The following is a 17,694-nucleotide window of genomic DNA, read 5'->3' on the forward strand; positions in this document are numbered from 1 at the left end:
TTAACAAAACAAAACCAGCCAGGCCTGGTGACACACAAATTTCATTCCAGCATGTGAGAGGCAGAGGCAGGCAGATCTCTATGAATTTAAGGCTACTATAGAGGAATTTTAATCCAGCAACAAGGCTGCTTTGACAAGGGATCAAATTAAAAGATCTATGTCCTTGTGATCTGGCTGTAATGCAGACAAGCCACACATCTTTAGTCCCTCTGGCTGGAATACAGACATGCCCTTTGAGATAAAATTAGTTTGTAGAAGGAAGCAGCTGTGTTTGAAAGTGACATTTAATTGAGAGGCAGACAAAGTGATGAATCAAAGAAAGACCTGATAGAATAAGTCAGAGATAGGATATGCCCAACTCTCAGGAGAACAGCACAGGAAAGAGCAGGGAGAGTTAGTCAGTCAGTCAGTCAGTCAGGAGTCAGTACGGTGAGTGAGTGCAGTGCAGTTTACGAGTTCATGCAGTTCACTGCAGGTCAATGGAGGCAGTTGGAGCCAGAAGGAGCCAATTCTGGTGGAACTGAGAGAAGCCAGATTGAATCAGTCAGCTTGGAGCTGAGTTTGAGCCGAACACGTGAGCTGAAATAGCCAGCCAGAGATCAGAAAGAGCTGGAAAGTGTATGTTTAGCAATAAGTTTCAGAGATGACAATTTCATCTGAAGAAAAAAAAGTTACTTTTACAGGCTAGCATGGTCTACGTAGTGCTTCCAGGCCAACTGGATTCTCATAATGAGACCTTATCTCAACAACAAAATATTTTAAGTGATGTATTTTAAGTGTTTGGCTTTTGCCAGTTAAAATTGATTGTCAATTTAAGAAGCTCTGTTAATTGTTCCTGTGAGGGGTTATCTAGATTTGGCTAACCAAGGTGGGAAAACCCACCCTGGATTTTCCATGGATCACCATTTCTTGAGCTGAGGTCCTGGGCTGAATAAAGAGGAGATGAACACTAGCATTCATTGCTGTGTGCTTCCCGACTGCAGATGCAGTGTGACCGGCCGGCTCAAGCTCCTGCTCATGACTTCCATCTTTATGATGGACTATGCCCTGGAACTGTGCATCAAAATAAAATCCTCCTGCATGCATGTGTGCATGCATACGTGTGTGTGTGTGTGTGTGTGTGTGTGTGTGTATGCATGAGTGTGAAGTCATAAGGAAGCCAGAGCAGGGCCTAGGACATCCTGTGTTGCTCTCGTCACTGTGTCCTTGAGGCAGGGTCTCTCACTGAACCCGAGGCTTGCTATTTCTGCTAGTCTAAGTGGTCAGTGGGAACTGCCTGTTTCCATTCCCCCAATGCTAGGATTACAGGTATCTGCAACTATGTTGGGGTTTTTATGTGGGTGCAGAGATTCGAACTCAGATCTTTATATTTGGAAAGCAAGCTTTCTTAATACACTAAGCCTTCTTTCCAGGCCCAACCCTTCCCTTCTCCTCTTCCTCCTTCTCCTCTTTTTTTCTTTTAGATATTTTGTGAGGATTTTATTAAATGCTTTTATTATATTTGTTTGCCTATTTTTTTGTAATAGTTTGAATAGGAATGGCCCCATAGACTCATGTGTATAAATGCTTGGTCATAGTGGCTCTTTTAAGAGGTATAGTCTTATTGGAGTAGATGTGGCCTTGTTGGAGTAGTTATAGAGGAAGTATGTCACTGTGGAGGCTGGCTTTGAGGTCTCCCATGCTCAAGCTATGCCCAGTGTGACACACAGTCCCCTTCTGCTGCCAACAGATCAAGATGTAGAACTCTCAGCTCTTTCTGCAGCACCATGTCTGCCTGCAGGCTGCTATGCTTCCCACTATAATGATAATGAAGTAAACCTGTAAGCCGGCTCCAATCAAATGTTGTCCTTTATAGGAGTTGCCTCGGTCATGGTGTCTCTTCACAGCAATAAAACCCTAAGACATTTATTTATTTGTTTGTTTGTTTATATTTACTTGTGTTTGTATGTATTTGTGTGGACATGTGTATCAGTAGAGGTCAAAGGACAATTTATGGGAGTCAGTTTTTCCTTTCTCTGTGTAGGTTCCAGGGATTGTAGGTGGTCAGGCTTGGCAGCATGCGCCTTTACACACTGAACCATCTCACCAGGCCTCAAATGCTTTGTTGAAACAACAAAGGAGGACAACTGTTGGGAGTACTCTCCCTTCACCATGTAGCTCTCAGGGACTGAAGCCTGGTTATCAGGCTTGGCTGCAAGTACCTCTACCCACTGAGCAATCTTGATGGCCACATTATCCTTTTTCTCTTTGAGCTGTGGGTAGTGGGACAAGCTTACTATGTAGCTTAGACCAGGATGAAACTTGAAAATTTGTATATCAAGTTTTGTACCATTCTGTCTTTTTTTAAGAGACTTGATCTTATGCAAGCTAGGCAGACCTTAAATTTATTGTATAAACAAGGCTGGTCTTGAACATAATCCTCCTGCCAGCATGAGCTATACAAAGAGCTATATAAAAAGTTTTTAAAGAAAGGACTAAAGATGTAAGGAGTCTCAGAGCACTTGCCTACCACATATGTAGCTAACTCTTCAGTACTATAGCGAAAACAAAGAATAATGTGGGACTGGAAGTGGGTAGAAGAGGGGAAGAACCTAATCAGAGCCCTTGAAGTCTGAGCTGTAGCAGTGATGGTAGACTGGTCAGCACAGCTGCCTTCCAATGTGGCTTATTGGGAGAGGAACCAGCATTGGGAAGAGGGAAGTGACTGATATGCAAGGCAGAAAACCAGCAGACTATGGTGTCTAGAAGCCACAATAAATCATGTCAAAGAGGAAGCAACAATCAAGCAAGCTGAGATGTGGCTTCTGAGCCTGGCAGCACAGTGGCCATTGGTTATGTTTCCATGATCCATGCAAGTGGGGTGGAAGGGATGGAAGCCCAGCTGGAGAGGCTATAGAAAGGACCTGAAGGAGCAAGTGAAGGTAACAGCTATAAAACTCTCTCAAGAAGTTTGCCATGGATGGCAACAGAAAATAAAGAGTTGGCCTTAGCAGGGGACATTGAATTATGAGAAGGTAACTTGTGAGGTTTGTTCTGTTGAGACAAGCTCTCACTATGTAGCTCTGGCTGTCCTAGAACTTGCTATGTAGACCAGTCTGGCCTTGAACTAACAGGGCTCCATCTGCCTTTGCCTCCCTAGTGGTAGGATTAATGGTATGCACCATAGACATTTGTGTTTAAAGAGAATTTGTATGGTTTGTTTTTTTTTTTTTTTTTTTTTTTTTTGGTCTGTTGCTTTTTGAGATAAGGTCTAATGTAGCTCAGGCTGGCCTGGAACTCACTATATAGCCAAGGGTGATATGGAACTCCAGATACTCCTACTTCTGCCTCCTGAATGCTGGGACACAGGTGTACACCAACATGCCTGGTTATTTACATGTTCTTGAGCATGTTTCATTTAGCAGATGTCTACTGATAAGAGAAGAGACAGGAAGAGATCATGTGGACACACAGACAGATAGGTGAGTAGAACAGACCCAGGAAGATGAGCGCATGCCTGTGAAACGGATGGACTCTGCTTTCAGTGTGAAGCATGAGAAAAAGCCATCAGCTGAGATGGTAGGGTGCTGAGAATGAAAGATGTTTAAAGAGACTGAAGATATGAAGGTATTAGGGTGGGAGAATGCTGTTAGGTGTTTGTATATGCATGTAGCTAAGGATTGAACCAGAGTCTCACACAAGCTAGGTGCACTTTTTGAGGCAGAGTTCCAATATGTTACTAAGGCTTCCAGTGAACTCACTCTTTTTCCCAGGCCAACTTATGACCCTTCTGTCTCAGCTTCCGGTATAGCTAGAATTGCATTCCTGCACCTCTAGGCCAGACTGGTTAAAATATTAGTTTTGAAGAGTGGGAAAATCAACATGTGAAATGAGGGGCTGGAGAGATGGCTCAGTGATTAAGAGCATTTGCTACTTTTGCAGAGGACCTGGGTTTGGTTCCTAGAATATGCATGTTGTCTCAAAACCATTTGTAACTCTTTTTCCAAGGGATCTATCCCCCTCTTCAAACCTCTTTAGGTATAGTATGTGTACATGGTGCACATATGTGTGTGTGTATACATATGCAAACATAGCCAAAACTTCGTATACATAAAAGAAATAAACCATATACATACACACACATACACACACACACACACACACATACACACACATACACACACATACACACACATACACACATTAAAGGGATTCTGGAAAGTTCAGAGCAGTGTTAAGCTTTTTTCTGATATTTCCACTGGTAGTTGGGATCAATCCTAGGACTCCACACATGGAGATAAGTGCTCTGCCACTGAACTACATTCCTAGCCTATGACTGTATTGTTTGTTTCCTTGTTTGTCTGTTAAGAGACAGAATCTTGGTATGCAGCTCAAGCTGGGTTTGAACTCACTATGTAGCACTGTAATCCAGGCTGGCCTCAAACTCACAGTGATCTTCCTGCCTCAGTCTCCATAGTGCTGGGATTTCAGGTGTGAGCTACCATGTTCAACTTAGAACTCTTTGTAGACATTCTCTGGTACTCTCTTAAGAAAGAGATCTGGAAGCTGGAGAGATGGCTCATTAGTTAAGAGCATTGTCTGCTCTTCTAGAGGTCCTGTGTTCAATCCCCAGCAACCACATGGTGACTCACAACCATCTATAATAAAATCTGATACCCTCTTTTGGCATGGAGGTGTACATGCAGATAGAGCACTCATATACATTAAATAAATAAATAAATAAATAAATAATTTTTTTTTAAAGAAAGAGATCTGACTGATCCTGTTTAGGAGTTAGGGGTCTGTGTGTATGTACCTGCATATATGAATGTCTGTGCATCGCATCCATGCAATACCCAAGCAGGCTATAAGAAGGTGATAGATATCTTGGAGCTGAAGTTACAGATGGTTGTCCATCTTCACATGGGTGCTGGGAATTGAACTTATGTCATCTGCAAGGGCCATCACTCTATCCCCTAGCCTTAGTTTTTATCTCCAGCCTAATCACAGTGTCCAGAGAGTGAGATACTGTGATTGAACAGAACTAGCTCACATGCCCCCCTGTATTCAAAGGGGCTGGTGTTAGGGTTAGTTTTCCAAACAAAACAGGGATGTGGAACAGATAACTGATACTTATTCTCTCTCTTCTAGAATTGTCCTACTGCCCAGTGAGATGGTATCTGTAAAATCTCATTGTGTTGGTCCAGGTGGTAGTGGCACACCTTTAATCCTAGGACTCAGGAGGCAAAGACAGGATCTCTGGGTTCCAAGCCATCCTGGTCTAGAATGAATTTTAGGATAGTTAGGGCTACACAGAGAAAACCTGCCTCAAAAAAAAAAAAAAAAAATCCCATTGTGTCTGAAGTTGTACAAGTAGAGGGACTTTTGCAATTGCATTTAGTAATGCTGGACTCATTTCTTTATCTGTTCCCTTAGTAAATAGTTCCTGAAGCTCTTAGCCAAGCTTTGACTATGTTCATAAAGGATAAGAGACAAATCATGAACAAAATGTGATTCTATCAAGGGACTGCACTTGCAATTCAGTAAAGATATATTAGTCAGGCCTGGAGACAAGGCTCAGGAGTTAAGGGCACTTGCTGTTCTTGCAGGAGAGCCAAGTTTGATACCCAGCACCCACAGGGCAACTCACACTATCCTTAACAATTCCAGTGGAACCATCACCCTCTTCTGACCTCTGTGGACACCAGGAATTTACATGGTGCACATACATATATGCAGGCAAAATAAAATAAAATTTAAATAAATCTAAAACATATTTTAAAGATACATTAGTCAGATCCTACTAAATTATGCTGTAATAAGATTGTCCAAATCAAGTCGGTCTGTGGTGGCATGCCTTTAATCCCAGCACTTGGGAGGCAGAGGCAGGCGGATTTCTGGGTTCAAGGCCAGCCTGGTCTACAGAGTGAGTTCCAGGACAGCCAAGGCTATACAGAGAAACCCTGTCTCAAAAAACCAAAAAACCAAAAAACCAAAAACCAAAAAACCAAAAACCAAAAAAAAAAAAAGATTGTCCAAATCAAGGGCACCAGCTTTCACTAAAGAGTCTCCTTTAGTAACCCTTTCTATGTTCTAACACATGGCAGTTTCATGCCTCAGGTTAAAGAGGATGGTGTGATGATGTGACAGAGCAGGACAGTGCAGAGGTACCTCCATCTTGTATTCTTGCTGAGGCCATTTTAGATCTATTTAGAATTTGGTCTTGACGGAGAATTCCATGGAAAATTACCTAGTTCTATTCTAGGAGCCTGAGGTCAAGATGCTCCAGCTAACTTGTCTTAGTTTCTGTTAAACTTTCTACTCATATAGACCACTTAGATAACTGCTGGCCTTAGCTTCTGTTAAACTGCTTACTTGCATAAAATCTCCTCCTGCCGCAGCCCAAGTATGGTTGTGGTTTTTGCCTTTAAAAATCCCTTACTCCTGCCAGGCAGTGGTGGTGCGCACCTTTAATCTTAACACTCAGGAGGCAGAGGCAGGCAGATTTCTGATTTAGAGGCCAGCCTTGTTTACAGAGTGAGTTCTAGGACAGCCGGGGCTACACAGAGAAACCCTGTCTTAAAAAACCAAAATAAAATGAACAAAAACCCTTACCCTAAACACTTAAGTCCAAAATACCTGAGTGTAGTCCCAGCTGTCTGGAATACAGACTTTCAGTTGATTATAAACTGTGTCTCAGTGATCAACTCTGGTGAGCTCCTCATGACAGTGGTGCTTATAGCATCTGCTCTCATCTCTGATCAAAGCAGGTCACATAACCAAACTGTTCCCAAGGGGTGGTAAAGTCTCTTCTACAGGGAGTTACAGAAAGTCATGTGGCAATATATTTTCATTTTAATTAATAATACTATACTGGCTGATTTTGTTTGTCAACTTGACAGAAGCTGGAGTTATCACAGAGAAAGGAGCCTCCCTTGAGGAAATGTTTCCATGAGATCCAGCTATAAGGCATTTTCTCAATTAGTGATCAAAGGTGGGAGGGCCCATTGTGGGTGGTGCCATTTCTGGGCTGGTAGTCTTGGGTTCTATAAGAATACAAGCTGAGCAAGCCAGGGGAAGCAAGCCAGTAAGTAACATCCCTCCATAGCCTCTGAATCAGCTCCTGCTTCCTGATCTGCTTGAGTTCCAGGCCTGACTTCCTTTGGTGATGAACAGCAATGTGGAAGTGTAAGCTAAATAAACCCTTTCCTCCCCAACTTGCTTCTTGGTCATGATGTTTTTGTGCAGGAATACAAACCCTGACCAGGTGTGATGGCTCATGACTTTAATCCCAGCACTCAGGAAGTAGAGGCAGGTAGATCTCTGAGTTTGAGGCCAGCCTGTTCTACAAGGTAAATTCAGGATAGTCCAGGACAGCCAGGACTACACATTGAAACTTGGTCTCAAAAAAACAGAAACAAACACACACACACACACACACACACACACACACACACACACAGAGAGAGAGACAGAGAGAGAGAGAGACAGAGAGAGAGAGACAGAGAGAGAGAGAGACAGAGAGAGAGAGACAGAGAGAGAGAGAGACAGAAAGACAGACAGACAGACAGACAGACAGACAGACAGACAGATAGGCAGGCAGGCAGGCAGGCAGGCAGACAGAAAGGATCGAGGTATCAGAATAGCAAGAAATGCAGTATTTTCCAGTTTGGGATGTCTAGAGAAGACCCTGGGGAGGTCTTTTGGAATGGATTTTGGACCATGTTAGTAATACTTTTTTTTTTGTTTGGTTGGTTTGGCTGTATAGCCCTGGCTGTCCTGGAACTCACTCTGTAGACCAGGCTGGCCTCGAACTCAGAAATCCGCCTGCCTCTGCCTCCTAGTAATACTTTTTAAGACAAGGACTCTGACAGGTCTCAGACTTACAAGGTAGCCAAGGCTGACCTTGAACTCCTATCTCCCTGCTTCCATCTCCCAGGTGCACCACCACAACCTGCTTTAACAGTGGTAGAGGGTTCTGATGAGTATGGGAAGGGCAGGGCACTTAGGCAGGGGGATAGCATAATGCTTAGGCAGGAGTGGCTGAGACTTAGCTAGCCTGAAGTAGAGGACCTGGGAGGCAGCAATGGGAGCATGACTCCTCTCTGAGGTGTCTGAGGAGAGGCAGAGGCAGAGTCCAGCTCTACCTGTGACCCTCCCACCTCAGTCTCCTGAGTAGCTGGAATTTCAGGCCTATAGATTACTAGGCCTGATTCACATTATTTACAAGAGGTCAGATCCTACAGAATGGCCTCAGTGAGTCAGCAACTGGTCCACAGTAGGATGCTTCGGGCTGCATTCCTTTCTCCTGCAAGCTGAAGTCAGCCTTCTCTCAAAAGCATTGCTGAAAATTCTATTCCTAATGTTCTCTCTCTCTCTCTCTCTCTCTCTCTCTCTCTCTCTCTCTCTCTGTGTGTGTGTGTGTGTGTTTATGTGTGTCTGTCTGTCTGTAGGGGATTGATCCTAGTGTTTCCTGATGCTATACCTTCAGCCCCTCAGTCTTTGCCCTGCTTGCCTGTCAGTTCTGCAGAAATAAAACAAGTTTTTGTTTTGCTTTGTTTCAAGTGAGGATCTGTCCTTTATTTTGTTCACAATGCCATGAAAGAGGAATATAATATCTCTTTACAGTCATATCCATTACATTGTACATTTCACTGTCTTTTTGGGTTAAGCCTATTATTGCAGCAATGATTTGGGCTCAGTGTTTATATAACAGGAATTTTCTGTTTTTATGTGATAAGAATGTGATGATCAGTAAAAATTAACTTTATAACAACCTCATTGGTTTTCTTTGTAGTTATCAGATCCAGCATGCATGTGGAGAAAGCCTGGCTTTTGTGAGGTAAGTGTGGGCTCGTTAGAATTAATGAGCTGCCCACATGGCGGGCGTGTAGCCTAATTGATACTGGCCCTGGGCAGGTTTGCACTTTTAATCACTAATGCCCTGAAGCCTGCTGCAAGCATAGCAAGGAGGAGGCTGACTGGGGTGTGCAGGAGACAGGGCAGAGTCACAGGGAGGCCTCCCACTGCCCGGGTGGGGCCTGTCTGGAGGCACAGGTGGAGCTCAGAACCTGATATTGGCAATCCTGCCTTCAGAGAGGCAGATACGTCACTTCCTTGGTGGTCGTCAATATCAAACATCTCAGTAGGTGCCAGGTCCATCTGAGGACTGAGGGATGCTTGCATGCCATTCGTTCTATCATTTATTCTCTCAGACATATATAGTAAGTACCAGCTCTGCATCTGAGGGGACAGGACGCTGAGGCTAGGAATGAGAACTCAGAGGACAATGACACAGGATGATGAGAGAACCTGCGTGTGGAAGGCCTCTGCTGGACAGTGGTAAGGGAAGGCTGCTTAGCCAAGCTCACATCTGTGCTGAGATCTGAGACATAAGAAGAAATAGATTTCATCAGTTGTCACAGGGAAGTCTCCTAAGCACTGGGAATGGCAGGCACCCAGACCTCCCAGGCAGGAAAGGTGTACACAGTCATTTGTGGAATAGGAAGGAGACACGTGTAGATGCAGTAACATGAGCAAGAGGGAGAAGGATGGGAGATGGAGGTTAGAGGTCAATAAAGGTCAGACCACGAATAGTCCGCTACAGCCCAGTGAGCTAGTAACCAGGAGAACTCAGAAGCTGCCTTAGGTATCACTGTGGTATAGCAGAAGGAATTCAAGAGATTGGTAACAGACATGTTGGAAGGACTGAAGGAACAAAAGGAGATGAAGTTGCCCAAAAATTAGTAATCCTGAAAGTCAATATTGGCCTCAGGGCCAGAAAAGCAAATGGGAAATTAAAGTAACAGTATAGTAACAGTTGCTATGTAGGAACTGAATTGCATGGGAGATAACATAAAATAAGTAATGCAAGTCAGGCCTGAGGCACAACCCTGAAAGTCCTGTTACCCAGGACATTGAGGCAGGAGGATCAAAAGTTCAAGACCTACCTGGGTATCAGGTATGGTAGGAAATGCATGCTTCTAATGCCTGTAATCTCCTACCCATCTGTAGGTGGAGGAAGGAAAACCTGGAGATCAAGGCTACTGTCTTGAATCCCAACATGCAGGAGGCCAGCTTTGTCTACAGAGTGAGTCCCAGGATAGACAGGGCTAAGTAAAGAATCCTTGTCTTGAAAATAAATAAATAAATAAATAATAAAGAAAAGAAAAAAGAAAGGCCAGAAAAAGGTGAGTTAAAGGCTAACCTAGGCAATTTAATGAGATCATCTCAAAATAGAGATAGAGGGTCAGGAGGAGGCCCCAGTTTGCCCCCATTACTGCAGGAAGTGGTTGATAATGACGACAGTGACAATGGTGATGTTGTGGCCATTGCTAGAGATGTCATCAAAATGCAGAGAAGAGAATAGATTTGCTTTGTTCCTGCCTTTCAGAATAGCCAGTGGGTCTAGCACATGGAGCGGAAGAGGAAGCACATGGCGTTAAGGGACGTAGACTCTGTAGCCTGCGGATGTCAGGACTCGAGGTAAAAGTGGAGAACAACTCTTCAGCAGCTGCAAAGCAGATTGTCTGCATGCTTGAGGCCCTGCACTAGCTTTCTTGCTGTGATAAACGCTATGACAAAAAAAAGCAAAAATTTAATTTTAATTTTCTTTTTAATTTTTTAACGATACTTTTCAGGGTTTCTCTGTGTAATTTTGGTTGGCCTGGAACTCACTCTGTAGATCAGGCTGGCTTTGAACTCAGAGATGTGCCTGCTCTGCCTCCAGAGTGCTGGGATTAAGGGTGTGTGCCACCACCGCCCAGCCTAAACATATACTGCTTAGGTTCACCTGCCTGAGAAGGTATTGGCTGCAGAGGGCTGGGTCATCCTACATCAGTCAAGAAAATGCCCACAGGCCAATCTGATGATGTCAGTTCTTCAACTGAGGCTCCATCTTCCTAGGAAGAGGGTTGTGTCAAGATAACACACAAGATCAGCCATGACACCCTTCTCATTTGCTGAGCTCTAGATTTGAATACACAGTACACACTGCCAGGACATTTCAACCTCAGTGCACATCTGTAAAATGTACCTCAGTCTTTCTAAAGTGATGCTGGAATTCATCTTCCCCTTTCTTATGTGTGTGTAGTGTGTGTGTGCAGACAGAGAGAGAGAGAGAGATCAGTTACAATTTTTGTACATGTGGTGTGTAAAAGACAGCCTTGGGTGTCATTTCTCAGGAGCTATCTAGCTATCTACCTTGTTTTTTGAGACAGTCTTTCATTGGCCTGAGGTCATAGCTTGTGACTAGGCTCTGGTCAGCAAGCTCCCAGGGATCCTCCAGCCTCTACTCCCAGGTGCTGGGATTACAAGCATGCATACAAGCAAAAGGATCAGCCTTTTTCGTGTCATACGGGGACTGAATTCAAGTCCTCCTGTTTGTATAACAAGCATTTTGCTAACAGAGTTATTTCTGCAGCTCAAAGAGTTGGACTTTATTTAGAAAAGGCGTGATCATAGATTTAGGCATGGGTGTTAGAAGGGAGCCAGGGGAGGGGAGGCTTAGAGGAGAGACAGTGCACAATCAAGACTTGGTGCAGGCTTTCCTAGAAAGAACGACCCAGCCCTTGTCAAAGTTCTTAATAAGCCAGGCACTATGGCTCACACATTTAATCCCATACCTTTAATCCCTCCCTCTTGGTATAGGCAGGCAGATCTGAGTTCTGAGTTTAAAGCCAGCCTGGTCTGCAGAGTGAGTCCAGGACAGCCGGGCATAGACGGAGAAACACTGTCTTAAAAAAACAGAAAGGAAGAAAGAAAGAAAGAAAGAAAGAAAGAGAGAGAGAGAGAGAGAGAGAGAGAGAGAGAGACTCTTAGTGAACGTTTACTCTCAATGAAGTTACACTCAAAAGTTTAACAACATCAGGTGGGTACATACAGATGGTTTAGATGGTTTTGGTTTTTCCAGACAGGGTTTCTCTGTGCAACCATCTTGGCTGTCCTGAAACTTGGTCTGTAGACCCGGCTGGCTTTGAACTCACAGAGATCCACCTGCCTCTGCCTCCCAAGTGCTGGGATTAAAGACATGCATCACCACACCCATTGACAAAGGCTGTCTCAATGCTCACAGAGCTTGATAAACAGGTGCCCTAGGGAATCCAACTGAGCAGATAAAACTCATGAGAGAATATCCATCTGCAGTTTGACTGTCACAGAGACTACATGAAAAGGCTTTGCCATGCTTAGTTTTTGCAGGTTCTGTTTAGGATGATTTGAGAAATACAGAGTGTGTGGAATGTGCTGGGAATTGAGGAGTCTGCTGGTAGAGAGGCTCCCAGGCAAGATGCTAGCACTCTTTCAGTTATCTGTTGCTAGGCAGCCAGACACTTCAAACTCAGAGTTTAAGATACTATTATTTTCACCAACAATTGTCTGGGCTTAGACAATTTAGACAGGGAGCCCACAGAAGGGACAGTGGTTTAGAGCACTTACTGCTCTTACAGAGGATCTGGGTTTGGTTTCCAGCACCTGCATCAAGTTGCTCGTTACAGTCTGTAACTCCAGAACCAGGGGATCCAATGCCCACAAGCATTCAGGAATGGCTGCATTCAAGTGCACATAAAGGCACTCACATATACACAAATAAAAATAGCAAAGGAAATGTTCTTTTAAAAAATCTTAGACAGAGGTAACCTAGGCTTAGTCATACATATCTGATCTCAGCATCTCAGAGGTCAGGGCAGAAAGAACCGAAATTCAAGGTCATTCGTACCTAGCTCACTGCCAGCATAGGCGACACCAGATTCTGTCTAAAAAATACCAGAGAGTGAATGCATCATCCTAAATAGAACCTACAGGGAGTCAAGATGAGTCATGGGAAGATGGGTCAGGAGGAGCTATAGTTTGAGGCTAGCCTGGTCTATCTGAAAGAAAGAAAGAAAGAGAGACAGACAGAGAGAGAGAGAGAGAGAGAGAGAGAGAGAGAGAGAGAGAGGCAGACACTTGGGGGGTACATCTCAGTGGTAGAGTATATGTTCCATATGTATGAGGTCTTTCTTGGATTCACTTGGATCCAGCACTGGGAAGAAAAATTTGGTGAGCAAGGGATATATAGCTCAGAGGCAGAGTACCTGGCTAGTATATATGATGCCTTAGGCCCAACCCCCAGTACCACCAATATTAATAACAATAGTAATAAGTGAATTAAAAAGTTGGGATTTGGCCGGGCAGTGGTGGCGCACGCCTTTAATCCCAGCACTTGGGAGGTAGAGGCAGGCGGATTTCTGGGTTTGAGGCCAGCCTGGTCTACAGAGTGAGTTATTTGGATTTGTCTCTGTGGTAGTCTGAATGGGAATGGCTCTCCATAGATTCATGTGTTTGAATGCCTGGCTATAGAGAGTGGCACTATTAGGAGGTGTGGCCTTGTTGGATGAGGTATGTCACTGGGAGCCAAATTTGAGGTCTTATATGTTCAAGCTATGCTCAGTGTGTCACACAGTCTCCTCGTGGCTATCTGTGGATCAAGATGTAGAACTCTTAGAGCTGGAGGGATGACTCAGAAGTTAAGAGCACTGACTGCTCTTCCAGAGGTACTGAGTTCAATTCCCAGCACCCACATGGTGGCTCACAACCATCTAAAATGGAATCTGATGCTTTCTTCTGGCACACAGGTGTACATTCAGATAGAGCACTCATATACATAAAATAAATAAATAAATCTTTAAAAAAATGTAGAACTCTCAGCTACCTCTCCAGCACTGTGCCTGCCTGCATGCTGCCATTAACTAAACCTCTGCACCTGTAAGCCAGCCCCAGTGAAATGTTTTCCTTTATAAGAGTTACCTTGCTCATGGTGTCTCTTCACAGCAATAAAACCCTAAGATAGTCTAGTTTACCATGTTTCTGGTCTCTATTAATAAGAGTGAAAGCTCAGAACAACAGGGAGATGAGTTACTGAAAGGCCCATCATTAGCATGCTGGCTGCCTGGGTTGGGCTGAGAGATTAGCACTTTAGAGAGACACCCTTGTGCAGCTTCTCAGTATGGCTTGTCTTCCTTACAACACAGCAGCCTCCAGGCGCCCGATACTCCCAGAGTAGCTCGAAATGTGAGTGTTTAGCCACCCAGTTACACAGCCTGCCTGCCTTTCTTTCTTTCTTTCTTTCTTTCTTTCTTTCTTTCTTCCTTTCTTTCTAAATTAATTTATTTTAACTTTATTTTATGTGCATTGGTATAAGGGTGTCAGATTCCCTGGAACTGGAGTTACAGACAGTTGTGAGCTGCCATGTGGTAGAAACTGAACCCAGGTTCTCTGAAAGACCAGCTAGTGCTCTTAGCCACTGAGCTGTCTCTCCAGGCCCAGTTGCATGGCCTTTCGTGGGAAGAAGGCCCCAGAAGCTCATCAGCTTCACCTTCATGGCAATGTAGTGTGAGTCAGAAGCCTGACAGCGCCTGGGAAGATGGAATCATGGCCTGTTTCTTAATGGCTGAAGAACAAAGTCCTAGAGCAAGTAAGATAGGAGATATTATTGTGGCCATCTTTGGAAAACATGATGAACCATGGCCTGCAGGTTAGAAAACACACTTCCCAAATGGCCTGTGGCCTTGTCAGCCATCCCAAGAGGCTTAAGTAGACTATGGGAGCAAGCTGAGTAAAAGCACAGCCTTTTCTATGCCTTTTTTAAAACTTAGAGGCTCCTTAAGAGCCTCTTGAAGGAAGAGAACGGATGCCCATAACTAAGTCCTCCGAGTCCCTGCTGAAGCATGTCACATCTATGGCCAAGACCACTGGGAATTGCTGGGGAGTCCCCTCACATCCCACACTGCATAAGGACAGCAAAGACTGTGATGACATTATTGAGTGCCTAGGTACTTATTTTTCAATCTCTTCAGGCTCCAAGAGGAAATGTATAAACTTATATACTCATTTTAGAAACACAAACAGATTAAAAATTAATGAGCTAAAAATCTATCTTAATAAATTAGGATGGGGAGCTCACAGCAAAATAAACTCAGGGTAAACAGGAAGTAAAGTAAAGAACAGGAGTTGAACAAATAAACTGGGTGTGTGGTGGCTCATGCCTAGAATAGTGAGACAGAAGGATCACAGCAAGTTCAAGGCCCACATGGGCTAAATAGTAAATTCTGGGGCTATAAAGTAAGAAAAACAGGACAGATGAACACACACACAGAGACACACACACATGCGCGCACACACACACACACACACACAGAGAGAGAGAAAGACAGAGAGTCTTAAATTTTTGTTTTTTGGTTTTTTGTTTTTGTTTTTTTTTTTTTGTTTTTTGTTTTTATTTTTTTCAACTACAACTGCTTTTAAAATTTTTTTTCTTTTCCTTCTTATTTTATATTTCTATTTATTTATTTATTCATTCATTTTGGTTTTTCTTTCTTTCTTTCTTTTTTTTTTTTTTTCCCAAGACAGGGTTTCTCTGTATAGGCCCCTGGTTGTCCTGAAACTCACTCTGTAGACCAGGCTGACCTTGAACTCAGAAATCCACCTGTCTCTGCCTCCCAAGTGCTGGAATTAAAGGCGTGTGCCACCACTATTGGCTGTTTTGTTTTGTTTCGTTTTGTTTTGTTTTGTTTTGTTTTTGAGACAAAGTCTCATTATCTAACACTGGCTGGCCTAGAACCTCTCTGAAGACCAGTTTGAGCTCAAACTCACAGTAATCTGCCTGCCTCTGCCTCCTGAGTGCTAGTATTAAAGGCACACAACACCATTCATGGCCAAAAATAAAGTAAAAGTAGTTTTAATGTTAGAAATGAAAAGAAGACTATTGGTATATACAGAGTTTGTGGCTCAAAAATAAAAGAATATTATGAATATTTTGTGACAATAAAACAGAAAATAGTTGCAAAACAGAAAAATTGCTTAAAATATGTCACTGACAGAAATGACTTAGATTGGACATTGTGGTGGTTTGAATATGCTTGGCCCAGGGAATGGCACTATTAAGAGGTATGGCCATGTTGGAAGAAGTGTGTCACTGCAGGGGTAGGCTTTGAGACCCTCCTCTTAGCCATGTGAGAGACAGTATTCTCCTGTTTGCCTTTGGAACAAGATGTAGAACTCTCAGTTCCTCCAGCATCATGCCTGCCTGAGTGCTGCCATGTTCCCACCTTGATGATAATGGACTGAACTTCTGAACCTGTAAGCAAGCCCCAATGAAATGTTGTCCTTATAAGACTTGCCTTGATTGTGGTATCTGTTCACAGCAATGGAAACCCTAACTAAGACAGATGTGGATAATCTTATAAGCACTAAAGAACTTGAATCAGAAATCAAAAATCTTCCCAGTAACTCCAGGTGTACTTAGAGAGACTGCTCAGAAGTTAAGAGTAAATACACCTTTTATAGAGAAGCCGAGTCTGGTTCCCAAAATCCTTAGCTAGGCTGGACACAGGCCTGCAGTGCCAGCCTTTTAGGGACTGAGCAAGAACATTTCTCGAGTGCCAGAGTTTCAAGTAGCCTGAGCTAGCTGCACGGCAAGACCTTGCTTTTTGTGGTTGCTGTTGTTGTAAGGTCTAGCAGGATGGCTCTGTGGGTGAGGATGCTTGCCTGGATCCCAGCCTGACAATCTGAGCTTGATCTCTGAAACCCACAAGGCAGACAGAGGGATGGAGAGTTTGTCCTCTGACTGCCACGTGCGCACCATGTCATGAATGTTCTCACATACTACAATGAGAAAATGTAAAAAAAAAAAAAAAAAACAAAACACTTAAGGGTTGGGAATAAATCTCAATATAGTGCTCCTCTACTATGCACACAGCCCTGGGTTTTATCCCCAGCACCCCATGAAACAGGCATGGTGGTATACACCTGCAACCTCAGCACTCAAGAGGCGAAAGCCAATACACTGGAAGCTTAACACCTTCAGCTACATAGTGAGCTCAAGACCAGCACTCTAGAACCCCAAACAAAACCAATGGGCAAATAAACAAACTTCCTCCCTGGTGAGCTCTAATCTCAAAATGTCCATGACAGTATTATGATTCCTTCCTGATGAGAACCATACATTTTAAGAGTTCAGGCTGCCAGAGGCTTAGTCTAGTAATTGTCAAAGCCAAGATTTGAGTCCTAATTGTCCGGGCACCAAAGCCCACAGAGCTTAGCCATTACACTCCTCAGCTTCCTTCCAACGCTATGCCCAGCATAGCAGCAGACAGGTGAAGGCACAGGAGAAAGCATCAGCCAGGAGCCCTAGACACGAGGAATTTGATTGAATCCACTCTGAGGGGAACTGGGAGATCATCTCCAGGACTGTCCCACCATCTTCCAAATTCCATCAAAGCACACCTCTGGGCCTCTTCCATATCTTGTCTGCAGTGAATCGCTGTCACCATTACTTTTGCTGAAAATGCATGGACCCCCAGAGACAACAGACTCCAAATTGAGAAAGCTGCATCAGAAAGATAAATGCTGGCCTCCAGCTATTACTGGGGCTCTAAAAACTATAAGGCTGCTACCATAGTCCTCTAGAATGCCCAAAGCACGCTCTTGTTTAAAAGCACTGTAAGAATTTTACTCAAATAAAAATCTAAAAATGTAAATATAATCTCATATCAAACTTTGTGGACCCTGAAGATAACATCTCTCTTTATAACAGGCATTTTATTCTTTCTCTAAATCATAGTTATATCCAGTCTAAGTTCTCTGGGACACTAGATTGATTTCTGGTCTTTCTACCATGCTGGGCGGCCGGACTATACATACAGATTCTTTCCCCAGTAACTTTGGGGTTCTTTGCTC

At 43.6% G+C, this 17,694-nt stretch overlaps 1 long non-coding RNA gene across 1 annotated transcript in view; it reads left to right on the top strand.

Annotated features, from left to right (window-relative positions):
• LOC143434349 (uncharacterized) overlaps positions 1–17,483 on the top strand; it is a 64,008-nt gene extending 46,525 nt beyond the window's left edge. The window contains exons 3-5 of the long non-coding RNA XR_013103792.1: positions 8,777–8,821; positions 9,195–9,321; positions 10,373–17,483. This is a non-coding gene — a long non-coding RNA (uncharacterized LOC143434349). The remainder of the gene's footprint in view (positions 1–8,776; positions 8,822–9,194; positions 9,322–10,372) is intronic.
• Positions 17,484–17,694: the final 211 nt, after the last annotated feature.

The sequence above is a fragment of the Arvicanthis niloticus genome, chromosome 14 (assembly GCF_011762505.2).
Source record: "Arvicanthis niloticus isolate mArvNil1 chromosome 14, mArvNil1.pat.X, whole genome shotgun sequence".
NCBI lineage: Eukaryota > Metazoa > Chordata > Mammalia > Rodentia > Muridae > Arvicanthis > Arvicanthis niloticus.